Here is a 12,732-nt window from a genome sequence, read left to right as displayed (position 1 = left end):
TGAGCATCCTAGGTGATGTCTTCTGATGCACTTAAGAACATTTCTGTTGAGTGTATACCTGAGAGAATTTCTGGGACACAGAATATGCATAAAAGAGCTTTAAAAGAGATAGACAGACATCAAATTTCTGTTACCATTTTATATTCCCATTCACAGTCTATGAAAGTTCCGATAACACCCAATATTTGCCAATATTTGGCATTTCCTCTCCTCTCTCTTTTTTATTTTAACCCTTCTGATGGGTATGTATTGACATCCCATGAAAGTTTAAATTTCATATCCCTTGTGAGTAATGAAGTTGTTCATCTTTTCATTCGTTTATTGGCTCTGTGGATATCCTGTTTTATAAAGTACTTGTCCAAGTATTTTGAAATATATATGTGTGTGTGTATATATATATTTATATATATATAAATTTATTTATATATATATATATACACACACACACATACACTTGTATATACATACACATACGCATGCACACATACACAGAATACAATATTTTCTTCCATTACTGCTCCTTCACTTTTTCAGTGGAGTCTTTGATAAACTGAATTCTCCAATTAATATGGCCCAACTTATACCTTTTTTATTCTTTTTATGGTTAGCAATTTTTGTGTCCTGTGTAAGAAAGCCTTGGCTACTGTAAGCTCATGCATGTATTCTATATTTCATTTTCAATGCTTTATTGTTTAATCTTTCATATCTAGACCAGCACTTTTCATGGAATTGATTTTTGCATATTTTTGAGATGGGAATCAAGGTGCATTTTTTTCACCATATAGATATCCAGATGAAAGCACCATCTTTTCCACTGCATGGCAGTGTCATCAGCCTCATAAATTAGGAATATGTGTGGCTTGGTGTCCAGATTCTCTCTTGTTCCACTGTTCTGTCTCTCCTTACGTGGACACCACATGGTATTAATTGCCACAGCTTTGTAATGTGCCTTCTTATCTGTTAGGTTCAGCCTTCCGGATTTGTTTCTTTTCTTCAAGATTACTTGCTGTTCTTAGCAACTTGCATTTTCATGTACATTTTAGAATCCACTATCCATTACCTCAGCCTCTCCCATGCCTGAAAAAAACAGGCTGAGGTTTGTATTGGAATTGTGTTAAATCTATCAATTAACCCAAGGAGATTGAAATCATTACAGTATTGAATCTGTCAATCCATAAACACGGTAGTTCCCTCCAATGATTTGGGTCTGCTTTAATTTCAACAGTGTTGTTGTTACCACACTCAGGTTAGGCAGCTTGCTGCTCAAAAGCCAATAATCGAGGGGCAAGTGTCAGTAGAAAGGAAAGATGCTGTATTCAGAAAAGCCGGCAGTCTGGGGAGAAGGTGGACTCATGTCCAGAAACCAACTCTGGAGATTGTGCTCAGCCATGACAATTTTTAAAGGGAAGAAGGGGAAAAAATCTCAGTTAATCATTAAGGTAGGAGGTCGGATTCTTCATCATCTTTCCATTGCATGCAGACCTGCTGACTTCTCCTGATCTTCCTTTGGATGCTTTCTTGCCTGCATGGTCTGCCTGCAAATTTACTAAGGGGAAGCTGGGAGTGTAGAGTCAGACATTCTTTAACTACTTAATTCTTCATTCACTCCTCTAATCCAGGAAAGGAATCAACAGGTTAGGCAAGGCATTGTGTACATTCAGTAAAGCAAGAATCAGGAGCTGGCCTAGTGATCTCATCTTTATGATGAAGGTCTGAGGAAAACAGGGATGAACAAACAGAAGGGGGGCAGAGGAGCTGCTTACATTGTGTAGTGTTTAGTGTGGAGGTCTTATATACCACTTTCACAGATAAGTTCCTAGTCATTGGATGTTTTTCTATGATATTTATATATATGATTATTGTTTTAATTTCTTTATTGCTAATGTACATAAAGAAAATTGATTTTTTTTACATTTCCTTTTTGTTTTTACTTTATTGCCTAAGACCTCCAGTATGGTGTTAAGAAGTGTGGTGATAGCAGTGAATGACATTTCACTCATATTTAAGGAGATGTTTTCAGTATTTAACTCTGATTGTAATTTTTTCATTATCAAATGGAGGGGACTCCTCTCCATGCCTAGTTTGCAAAGATAGTTTTTTAAATTACAAATGACTGTTAAATTTTGTGAAAAACAAGTATTTATGCTTTTTTAGGATATAGTTTTAAACCATTATTATGAATATTCCACAGTGTTCAGCTCATTCTGCTTCTTTCCAGGAAACACTAAGATCAACCAAGAATACAAAAAATTAGAAATATGATTCCACTTATAATAATGCTCGGAACAGAATCAGCCACAAACTCATATAAAGAAGGTATGCCGAGTTTAGAAACCGCTTTTCAGATTTCATTCGGTATGCAAATTTCATTTAAAAAGAAGGAAGGAGGGAACGATGGATGGAAGGAAGGAAGGAGGGTCATGACTCAGCATTCTTCATTGGAACACAGAGCCCTGAAGACGTGGGGGAACATGGGAGTGACAAAAGGCCCCAAGGAGGACAAGCTCCAACAAGAGAGAATAATCTTGAGGGGGTGTTACAAGAACTGCATTTTTAGTTTTCACTTCCTTCATACTCAGCACCCCTCTCTTCCTCAATCTGTTTTTAAGCAAAAGTCAGGCCAAGATAAGGTTGCCATAATTCAAAAATAAGTAATAAACTGAAGAGTTTAAATAAAGACAGTGGGTTAACACTATCAAAAAATGTAACAAATCAGAAAGAGAAGAAAGTAACACAATAATATACAAAAGGCAGAGAAAGTGTAACTCCAGAAAATAAAATTACCCCCAGGAAACCTAAGAGAAAGTTAGCCATATTCTTTTTTATAGCCTGAAGACATTTAAAATCCTGGGGGAAAAATGAAATCAAAGAGATGATGATAAGACAAAAAAGACATGAAAGGAGTAACAGTGAGCTGGTGACGCTCATGGAAAGATAGGAAAAAATGAAGCCATTTCCTGAAACGAAACCACATTCGAAGCCTCAAGAATAGATAGTGCAGAAATAAAGAGGACTGGTGTGGGGACATAAAAGAGAAAAAGACACATAAAAGCAACAAAAAAGAAGGCAATAGATATGGAAGAGAGAGAGCTGGGAACTAATGTATGACTGGTCATTGTTCTCACCTGGGAAAGTAATTTTCTTAAAAGAGAGACTATCAGCCTCAGCCAGTGTTGTCTTCTTCAGTTTTCAGTGTCAGAAGAGACCTGAATGACTTATTCACACACATTGTAGAACCTCTAAATAGGGCCATGAGTTGCCCGACTTCAGGGGTATCTTCACAGAAATGAAGGTGAGCTGAGCTCTGGAGGCACCAGGAACACCCCCATTCTAGGTGAATAAAGCCCCCTGGCCTTACGGGACAGGGATATTTACCAATCTTGCAGGTGACAGGAAATCTTATCAAGTCTGCACTGGCAGGAAACACAGGCACCCATGCAGCATTCTTGCAAAACTGTCTTAGGGACGACATAGTCAATCAAGACCTAGATCAAGGTGCATGATTTAGGTCTGGACATACAACTGTATTAAGGGAGAGTGGAATTGGTGTTGGTGTGTGGAATAAGAAATACCCTTTACTTTGTAAAAGTACGTACTCTTTGAATTTTTAATAGTAAGCTTGTATTGTTTAAAAAACATCAAAACTTAATTTTAAAAAGTCACTGTTTCTACTGTATATAAAATAGATAACCAACAAGGACCTACTGTATAGCACAGGGAACTATACTCAATATTTTATAATAACCTATAAGGGAAAAGAATCTGAAAAAGAATATATATACATATATATAATATATATATATATAAAACTGCATCGCTTTGCTGTATACCTGAAACTAACACATTGTAAATCAACTGTACTTCAATTAAAAAATTAAAAAAGAATAAAACCACAAAAAATTTTTTTCAGTTGTAATAAACCATAAAAAAGTCACCCTGTTTGGCTCTTATTTGAGCTAATACTAACTACAGTCCTTTTCAAATGAGGACTAGTAAGTAGTACTTCCTTTCAACATCATCAAGTATTATCCTAACAATTATAGTTGTATAAACGTTTAGAATTAAAGACAGTATTTCATCAATAAGTTATCACCTTGTTAATACTCTCAGTTACCTAATTACATTGAGCTGTCATCTCTGTTTTAAATAACTTGCCCCAGTTTGTATAATTATAAAATGTGACCTGAGTCCCTTCGGTACACTGTTCAATAAAAAGTGTTTAAAACACGTTGTTCAATTCGTGTGTTTGTAAGTCATGGCTAAAATGAGGAAAATCGGGTAAAACATTCAGAGGAGTGTTTGAGGTATTATAATAGCTGGGGGTGGATATCAGTATATAAAATTTAGTTTCAAAGTCAGCATCTAGACAAGTTCTCTTTTCTGTGAGCCTTTTGGGCTGCTTAGACTTTGCCGTATTTTTTATTTCTTTTGAATTACAATCTCATTTCAAAAAATGAAAAACTTTTGAATAAACTTGTGTTGGCTGCAGTGCCCATCTTTGAAATATAACTAGACTGGCTTTGAACGTGAACTCTAAACAATCTTGAATCTATCTCCTGCCTTTGAATTCACCACGGAAACAAAGTCTAGATTCAGTTTGAGAATAATTTTATGATTCTGTGGGGAATTTATTTTTTCAGTGTTGAGATGCAGATAGGGATCCAGATACAAATTCAGGGCAAAGCAATGGAAGATCAGAAAACTAGAATTTGCTAGGCAGGCTAGTGGGAGGGTCCTTTTGTGATGAAATGTTGCATAAATAATGCCGATGGGGGTCTAAATTCACTGTTGCCATGGAGACCTTTGTGCCTGGCTGAACTCAATTCTTTGCTCTTTTAAGACCGCAACCACTAGGCTGTGGTATCTCTGATGCTTCTTGCTTTGCTTTCTCTTCAACCGTTTGCAAGTGAAAGCAGAAATTAAACTATGATAATTTGGCGTCCTGACTTTTTTGAGGCTGTTTTTCCACGCCATTCGTGATTTTTGAGCTCCTCTGGGGTTCCTTTTAGCCCTGGTGCGGGGCGGGAGGAGCAGGAGGGGGGTCGCCTGGAGCCGCCTGCGTCGTTGCTTGGGAAGGAGGGAAAAGTAAGCCTGCATCTTTGTGACTAGTGGACTTGTTTGCCTAGACTACGGTTTTGAAGTATTTAAGGACCATTTATTTCCAAAGGTAACAGAGAAAAAGTGAAAAGTAAACGTATTCGTTTCTTGAATGCTCTCATTGTGAATGTTGTTTTTGTGATGGTTTTAACTAAAGTTTTAAAACTGCAGGTTGAGAGTTCTGTGTAGAAAACATGGATAGAATTTATTTCTGGCTTCACAGTTGTCAGTGTGTTCAGTGTATTAATGTTGAAGTTGTAAAAGAAAACTAAATACCAAATTACCAAATACCAAATTAAACAGAAAGCAGTTGTAAGGATCGATGTGCCATTTCCCTTTCAACTAACCATTGTAACTGCTTAATAATTGTTTTTAGTAAAACTTGGTGTGTCATAGATACATACTTTAGATTTTATGAAAGTTACGGTTGTCCGTGTAAGTAGCCATTTATAATTAAGTGCGAATTATCTAGTAATTAAAAGCTGATTTGGAAATTGTGGGTCTTTTTTTTTTCCTTTGGCACAGAATTAAATGAATAACCTCACCCAGAAAGAAATTATTCATAGGGAGTAAAGGCATAAAAATCACTCAGACACTGACACTATATAAGGTAACTAACTAAAAATTCAATATACTGGGCAGCTAACTTGTTGCATTGCATACCCTTTCTTATAGAGATAATTTGGTCCCTTTCTTATAGGGATAATTTAGTTCTCAATGATGAACTTATATTGGAACTAGAATACAATAATTACATGTTTTGATCATTCTAAATGGTGCAGGTGTAAATGGGATGCAGTCATCCCATAATTATAGAAAACCTTTACCATAGAAATGTTTCCAGGTTGCTTTTATTCAGATAACTCATTGAGAGAATCATTGACCAAATTTACAATGACTTCATAGATTTTACCTGTGTTGTTGCTAGAGTTAAAATATTTGTGATACTCAAGAGATTAAAGAAACAATTTCAGCATGCTGGCAATTTAACAAGATGACCGTCTGTGGGTGTTGTATATCAGACTGTATATTTGTAGGAGAGGTGTACATTGTAGAATTGTGAGTATAGTAAAATGGAATGCCTCATAAAGTCTTTAGGTTTTTATCTTTAGAGTGTTTCCAAATGGATGATAATAGCAAAAGAGAATGACTCTCAACTTATGATAATCACAAATGAACAATTCTACATGATTAATATTATTTGAAATTTGAATGACTTTGTAACTCAAATACTAAGTACAAATAATGACCATGTTGACATAAATGATTCATTTTTATCAGATACATATTGTTACATGTTTTAGTATTTTAATTGCCTAGCATGGATAAATTTTATTTTAAAGAAGCTAACAAAGGAAGGCTTGCATATACTCTGGGGGTACCTCTGAATAAATATTTCATTTAATTAAAGTTAAATGTATATGTTAATCATATTAAGGCTAAGAAATCTTTTCATTTTTAAGGAATGGAAGTAAACCTGAATGGTATAGATTGAGGATAGTGTCTTAAGAAAACTTTGACCTTTGAAAGATTTTCCATATATTGACTTATTTAATAATACTGCCTAAATATAAAGGTGAATGACTGTTAAGCTTCACTTCAGGAATATAGTGCCTAGGTACTCACTTTGGGTAACATCAGTCTAATGGGTACAAATGACATTAAATCTTTAAACCATAGGGCACAGTATATGCATTTTATCCAAATAGTTTTCTAAAAAAATAAAAAGTTAACTGACATGCAGAGATGCTATTACCCCACATTGCCAAGTATAAATATTTTTATGGGAAGGACATTTAAACTATTTTTAAGTAACTTCTTTTTAAAATCCAGGTATTTATATCATGTGGATATATCTGAAAACATACTAAATAGGTCCTTTAGATGACATTCTGAAACATAAGCAGAGAGTCAAACAAAATATGATTTAAAAAAATATGCATTCTGAGAATTTCCAAATGCCAAATGGCAAAATCCTTTCTGGGCTATTTCACTCTTAAGTTTTATGCACACAATTAAGAAAAATATTTTCACATTTGCCCAGGCGATTCCAGATTTGGTCCAACTCAGCTGATTATATTGTCAAGTTGCAGAATTACAGTGAATAAATCTGACCAACAGTTCCTGTTGGAATGGTTTTGGAACAAAGATTTGTGTTTGTGTTTCTACAAGTAGCTTATTAACATGTGAATTCTGATTTAGAGTTCTGTTTTATAGCCCTTTTATAATTCTTGTATTTCACAATACCTTCTATTCACCAGATCTTTGTTGAGTCCCTTTTAGGTGCTAAACATTGCATCAGATGCCAGGTACAAAAATCGAAAGAGGTATTTTCGAGGTTCCAAGAACTGAAAAATCTGGTGGGGATGCAGATGTGAGAACTAGTAACTGTCATGCAGTAGACTCATTGCTCTCATGGAGGTGTGGCCAAGGAGACCATGAAACAGCACTCAGGTTTATACAGCACGTTAAAATATGTTTATTTGATCCTCCCAACCTGAGATGAAGAAAGGTTAAGTGACTTGTAGAAAATGACTGTGAATGAATGACTATAAAGATTATGTCTGTGTAGCAGTCAGAGATACCCTATGAAAATGTAAATCCTATCATGTTACTACTCTATGTAGAGTAGAAGTCAAAGGCCACACAGTGGTGGGCAAGCCCCTCCGTGGTCTGCTGCCTGCCGCCCCTGTCTCCCCCGCATCTCCTCGGAGTCTTGCCTCTTGTTTACTTGGCTCCCTCGTACAAAAGTCCTTGCTTCTCCTGGAGGGTGGCCCCAGCACAGGGCCTTTGCATTTGCCCTTTACCTCTGCTTAAAACCCAACAACAGCCTCCCTCCACCCCAAATCCAGCCCAGGTAGACACGTTGCCTCACTCCATCAGCTCTTTCAGATCTTTGCTCAGCTATCGCCTTGTCAATGAGTTCATTCTTGATAACTACTTAAATTCCCTCCCCATCTTTTCCTGAATTGTTATTCTCCATCACCTTTACCAAAGACGGTGCTCTATGTAATCCACCTGTCCGTTTTGTTCAATGTTCATTTTCTCCACTAGATTGTACACCCCACAAGGACAGGGATTTTTGTCTGATTTTTTCATTGATGCTTTCCTAGCACCTAGACCCATGCCTGCCTTTTTTACTGAATGAACAAATGAAGATCTGAATGTTAATTGCCTCTTTGTATTGGTGGGTCCTGCATCCACAGTTCAACCAACTGCAGATCGAAATATTTGGGAAAAAATAATTCCAGAAAGTTCCAAAAAGCAAAACGGATTTGCTGTGCCCTGGCAACTATTTACAAAGAATTTACATTGTATTCACAACTATTTATTGTTACATAGCATTTACATTGTATTAGGTATTACAAGTTATCTAGAGATGGTTGAATGTGTGTAGGAGGATATACACAGGTTATATGGGACTACTACACCATTTTATATAAGGAACTTGAACCTCTGTGGATTTTGATATCCACTGGGTGTTCCAGAATCAATTCCTCAAGGATACTGAGGGATGACACCAAATATATAGCGTTCTACTTTGTTGTTGTTTCAGATTTTTAAAAATAAAGTAAAGGTTATTGAAAGTTATCACTTGCAACCTATTATTGTAGCTTAAATATGAAAGCGGTCAAATACAAGAGGCAGATTCATAATTGCTTGTGCATGAACATTCCTAGCCACCTCTCCTGTGTTATTACAGAATAGGAGCTGGGAATTTCCCTTCTGTGGCATGGTCTGTGACATCAGATGGACTCTTAGTGAAAAAACCCAGCTTCTTCTCCCCTCGTCCCACCCTCCAGCTGTGGAAACTTGACCAATGCCTTCAGTTTCTATAGCCTTAGGTTGCTTCTCACCATAAAAGGTGTGGTTGTCACTATAATAGTCCAGCTCTCCCTAAGGTTCTGTGATTTACCTGCATGGTCTCCAAAGTATTTTTTTTATAAGAAACACACAAAGAAGTATGTGCAGTCTCTAAAATGTTAAATCATGTATTTCTTGATGTTTCTAATGTCCATTAACATGAGAAAAAAAGTCAACGGCCTGAATTATTTATGAGATCGTGTTCAGTCAGCAGCTCGGTTAAATAAAATGCTATTCAAAAAGCAAAATACATTCTTGGGATCTTAAGAATTACCAATCAATATTAATCGTGTCTGTAGTGATATCTTGTATCGTTTGGCCATGTCTCATGCTGGCTCACCTAGAAAACATAACATTGGATATACTTTGTTATTTGTGGATCAGATCACCTGCCTCTGTCTCATCATGTTCATTGTACATTTGACAAGTTTAATTAAACTCAGTACTTGTGGTTTTAAAAATAAACTCTGCAAGCTCTAGGAATTTAATAAACACTACAGTGTGGTTAATTTCATAGTGACCTTCTCTAGCGTCTCAGTAGTTTTCAAAGATGTGGAGGTTACTTCCTCTAGGAATAAAACTATTGAGTTTGTCTGTGGATTCCAGTGGTACTAGCTCACTTTTGAAGAAGAAAAACTAATTTTCAGTGACGGTCAACTGTCTGTTTCAGTATGAGGCAGATAGATTATTGAACCTTTCTGTATGCCATAAGCCTCAGCTATTTGCATGTAGAGAGTAATGTTTGTACGCGTGTCCGTCCAACGAGAGGAACTCGGAATGTGATTATTTATTGCATGGCCTCCCCGTTGGTCACATGGCCCCTCTTCATGAATTTCAGCTGCTTCAGTTCATTTCAAGCCCTCATGCTCTTCTGAACCAATTTCTGATCATTTTCATCAGCATTAATAGAGTTTCTGCAGGAGATACTATATTTGACATGGAAATGTGAAAGGCAATTAAATTTAGGTGGCATGTTTGGGGATTAACTGCACCTACATTGTCACAGAGAACTTCTGCCAAAAATAAAAAACCATCAATGCAGAGGTGAAGATGAAAAGACTTAATGAGGGAAACTTTGAGTGGGCTGCCGCCTGTGTCTACGAAATCACAGGCCCCTGGGTTGCTGGGCCGTCTGGCCTTGCTGCTTCCCAGCTGTTGCAGCCCAGGGAGCCGTGCTGGAGCTCAGTCCTGCCTTGTACCTGATATTACTTTGCAGACTCTGTATTGTATTTGGCAAACAAAGTACACAGATATTTGTCAAATATCGTACATTTCCCCTTTAGGGACTTATTTATTCTCTAGGTATATGGACTTAAGCAGGAACTTAGCATTTCTTCATTTAAAAAATGATTAACTTGACCCTTCCTTTTATTATTGCTCTGAAATTATAAGTGATACGCTTACTGAGCACATGCAGTGCTCCTGAGTATGTGTTTACTTACCGTATCTCATTAAATCCTCACAAAGGCCTTATATATGTTAGATATTATCCCTGTGCTATGGATGAGAAACAGTAAGCTGAGTAGTTATTTTGTTCTGTGGTATGTCCAAGATCACAGAGATAAATTAATGTAAGATTTAAAATCCGTGTCTGCTTGACTCTGCAACTCACTCTTCTTCAGCCTTCCATACAATGGCACTGCTCACTTTTACTGTCTCACTTAGATTTTGGAAAACCTTTGCTGATTTTTGCCTTTTCACTTATATCCACCCCCCACCCATCCCCCCCATTTCATGTCACTACCTCTGGTTTTTTGTGGTTTTTTGGGGGGTTTTTTTTACTAGTCACCTCCAGCCCAGGGGCTCCAGTCCGCTATCCCTTTTACTGTAAATGGTTTTACCCACTAATCAGCATGTTCCTATTTGGAATCCTGCAGGGCCTAGAGCTCAGGGATGGGTAATGGTGTGCTCCGGAAAGCCCTCCCGTATCAGATTCAGCAACTGTTATAAATGCAACCGTTATAAATGCAGCTTCCTGACTCAGCGTCTCAAAGGCTGGGCTTGGACATCTGCATTTTTAATAGTTTTCCCTAGAAAACTGCTAGATCCATGAGTACTTGAGAACCACCTCTCTGATTCTACAGATGGAGAAATTGGCTGTACAGGAGGTGGAGGGTCAAGTTCAAGGGCGATCTGACAGTTCTCTGCAGAGAATAGGGAGCAGGATAGAGATTGGAACAGTCCTATCTGCCACCTTGGAGACTCATGCAGGTGACAGATTCAAGGTGATAAGAGATTGGAGGGGTCACCGGCAGGTGATTAGTCTCAATCTTGTATTTTTCCAGGCCCTCTCTCTGCTGTGCTGTATTTGTGCATGCACACATAGACACAGAGAGGGAGGCAATCAGACCGGGGGGCAAGTTCTGTTTGCCTGGATACCAGCTGGGCCACTCAGTGCTAAGAGGGTCCAGGCCTGATCTTAGGAGGTTGTCCCCATTTCTCAGGCCACTTCATTTTCACTCCATTTAATAAGTCTACAGATCCCAATATTTCCAAAGCATCTCACAAGGATGTTTGAATGCAATGGCATACATCGTGCAGTTGTTTTTACAACCCTATTTACTGAGCTTCTACTACTTGCCATTCCCTCTTCTAAAAGTTAGGAGTAAAGAGATGCCAAGCCACTGTCATCGTGGAGCTGTCATCCTAGTAGGGACCAGAAGATAAATCAATGACTACTGTTACTATCACTCCTCCTTTCCAGAGCACCACGATCTAGGAGTAGAGTGTGTTATGGTGACACAGAGCCTATGCCCCTCCTAATGAGACCCGACAAGTTTATCACTGTCAGTGTTCTGTAAGACCTTACTCTTAACTTCCATTTCTAAAAGGAAGCCAGGGCAACTTTTTGTACCGTCCTTGTTTGTAGGTAACATTGATGTTTTGTGGGAACTTCAAGAATGTGTGTTTTCATTGGAGACAAAATTTGTAGTGTATTTAACCAGGTATGAAGTAGCTTTTCATGGTAGCTTTTCACCCTTATCTGGGGTGTAGTAGGAAAAAACATGGGCCTGGAGGTCAGAGGCTTAGTTTCTTGTTTGTTTGTTTAATTTTTTTTTCAGAGGCTTAGCTTTATATGCAGGCCTCGGTACACTCCAATTGTAGGATTTTAAGAAAATGTAGACATACTTTGTACACAACTTTTTCTCTGTAGGAATAGTGACATTCTTCTTATCGTGCTCAGGTGCAAGGTGATGGCATTTATAAAGTATATGGTAACTTCCTTTTCCATCTGCACAGGAACATTTTACTGGATCAAGGTTCCCCTACTGTAATCTTGATTTATTTTTTGGCAGTGTATTATTCATCTTAGAACCATGTGTATGTTCACAGCTTTTGAAGGTAGCCTTCTAAAGGGGTTTAAAGTTAGAATATGAGTCTGCTCACTGAGGGATGAGCTGAAAGATGCCGAAAGATGTAGTTAAGTGACTATCTCCCTCCAATCCCTTCTATTTCTGTTCTTTCTTTGTTGTTGTTTTTGGCTTTTGGTTTGTTTGTTTACTTCCTTATTGGGGTAATATATTTGGAGTAAGAGCAATAGAGTGGGATCAGGTCTAACTCTGGTGTTAACCTTATTTCATTTCATTTTCTTCTCCCTGGTATGTCCCCAAAGGGCTCTGAGGCTCTCAATCTAGTCCCTTAATCCCTCTGTACCTCAGTTTTTGTACCTGCGAAATTAAAAGCTTCAATTTTGTGATCCCTTCCAAATGAACAGGGTTTTATTATCTCTCGTACAGGGGCCTCCCAGTGCTGAGTTGTCACCATTTAGCT

General features: G+C 37.6%; 1 protein-coding gene across 4 annotated transcripts in view; it reads left to right on the top strand.

Moving 5' to 3' along the window:
* CTNND2 (catenin delta 2) overlaps window positions 1–12,732 on the top strand; it is a 938,382-nt gene that overhangs the window by 303,182 nt on the left and 622,468 nt on the right. The window contains exon 1 of one of the 4 annotated variants that reach the window (XM_059916117.1): window positions 2,296–2,316. The exons of the other annotated variants lie outside the window; for them this stretch is intronic. The gene's annotated coding sequence lies outside the window, so the exon portion shown is untranslated. Of the gene's footprint in view, window positions 1–2,295; window positions 2,317–12,732 lie in introns of those variants that run through there. 4 annotated transcript variants of the gene reach the window in all.

The sequence above is a fragment of the Balaenoptera ricei genome, chromosome 3 (genome assembly GCF_028023285.1).
Source record: "Balaenoptera ricei isolate mBalRic1 chromosome 3, mBalRic1.hap2, whole genome shotgun sequence".
Lineage (NCBI taxonomy): Eukaryota > Metazoa > Chordata > Mammalia > Artiodactyla > Balaenopteridae > Balaenoptera > Balaenoptera ricei.
This window is presented reverse-complemented; position numbering and strand designations above follow the sequence as displayed.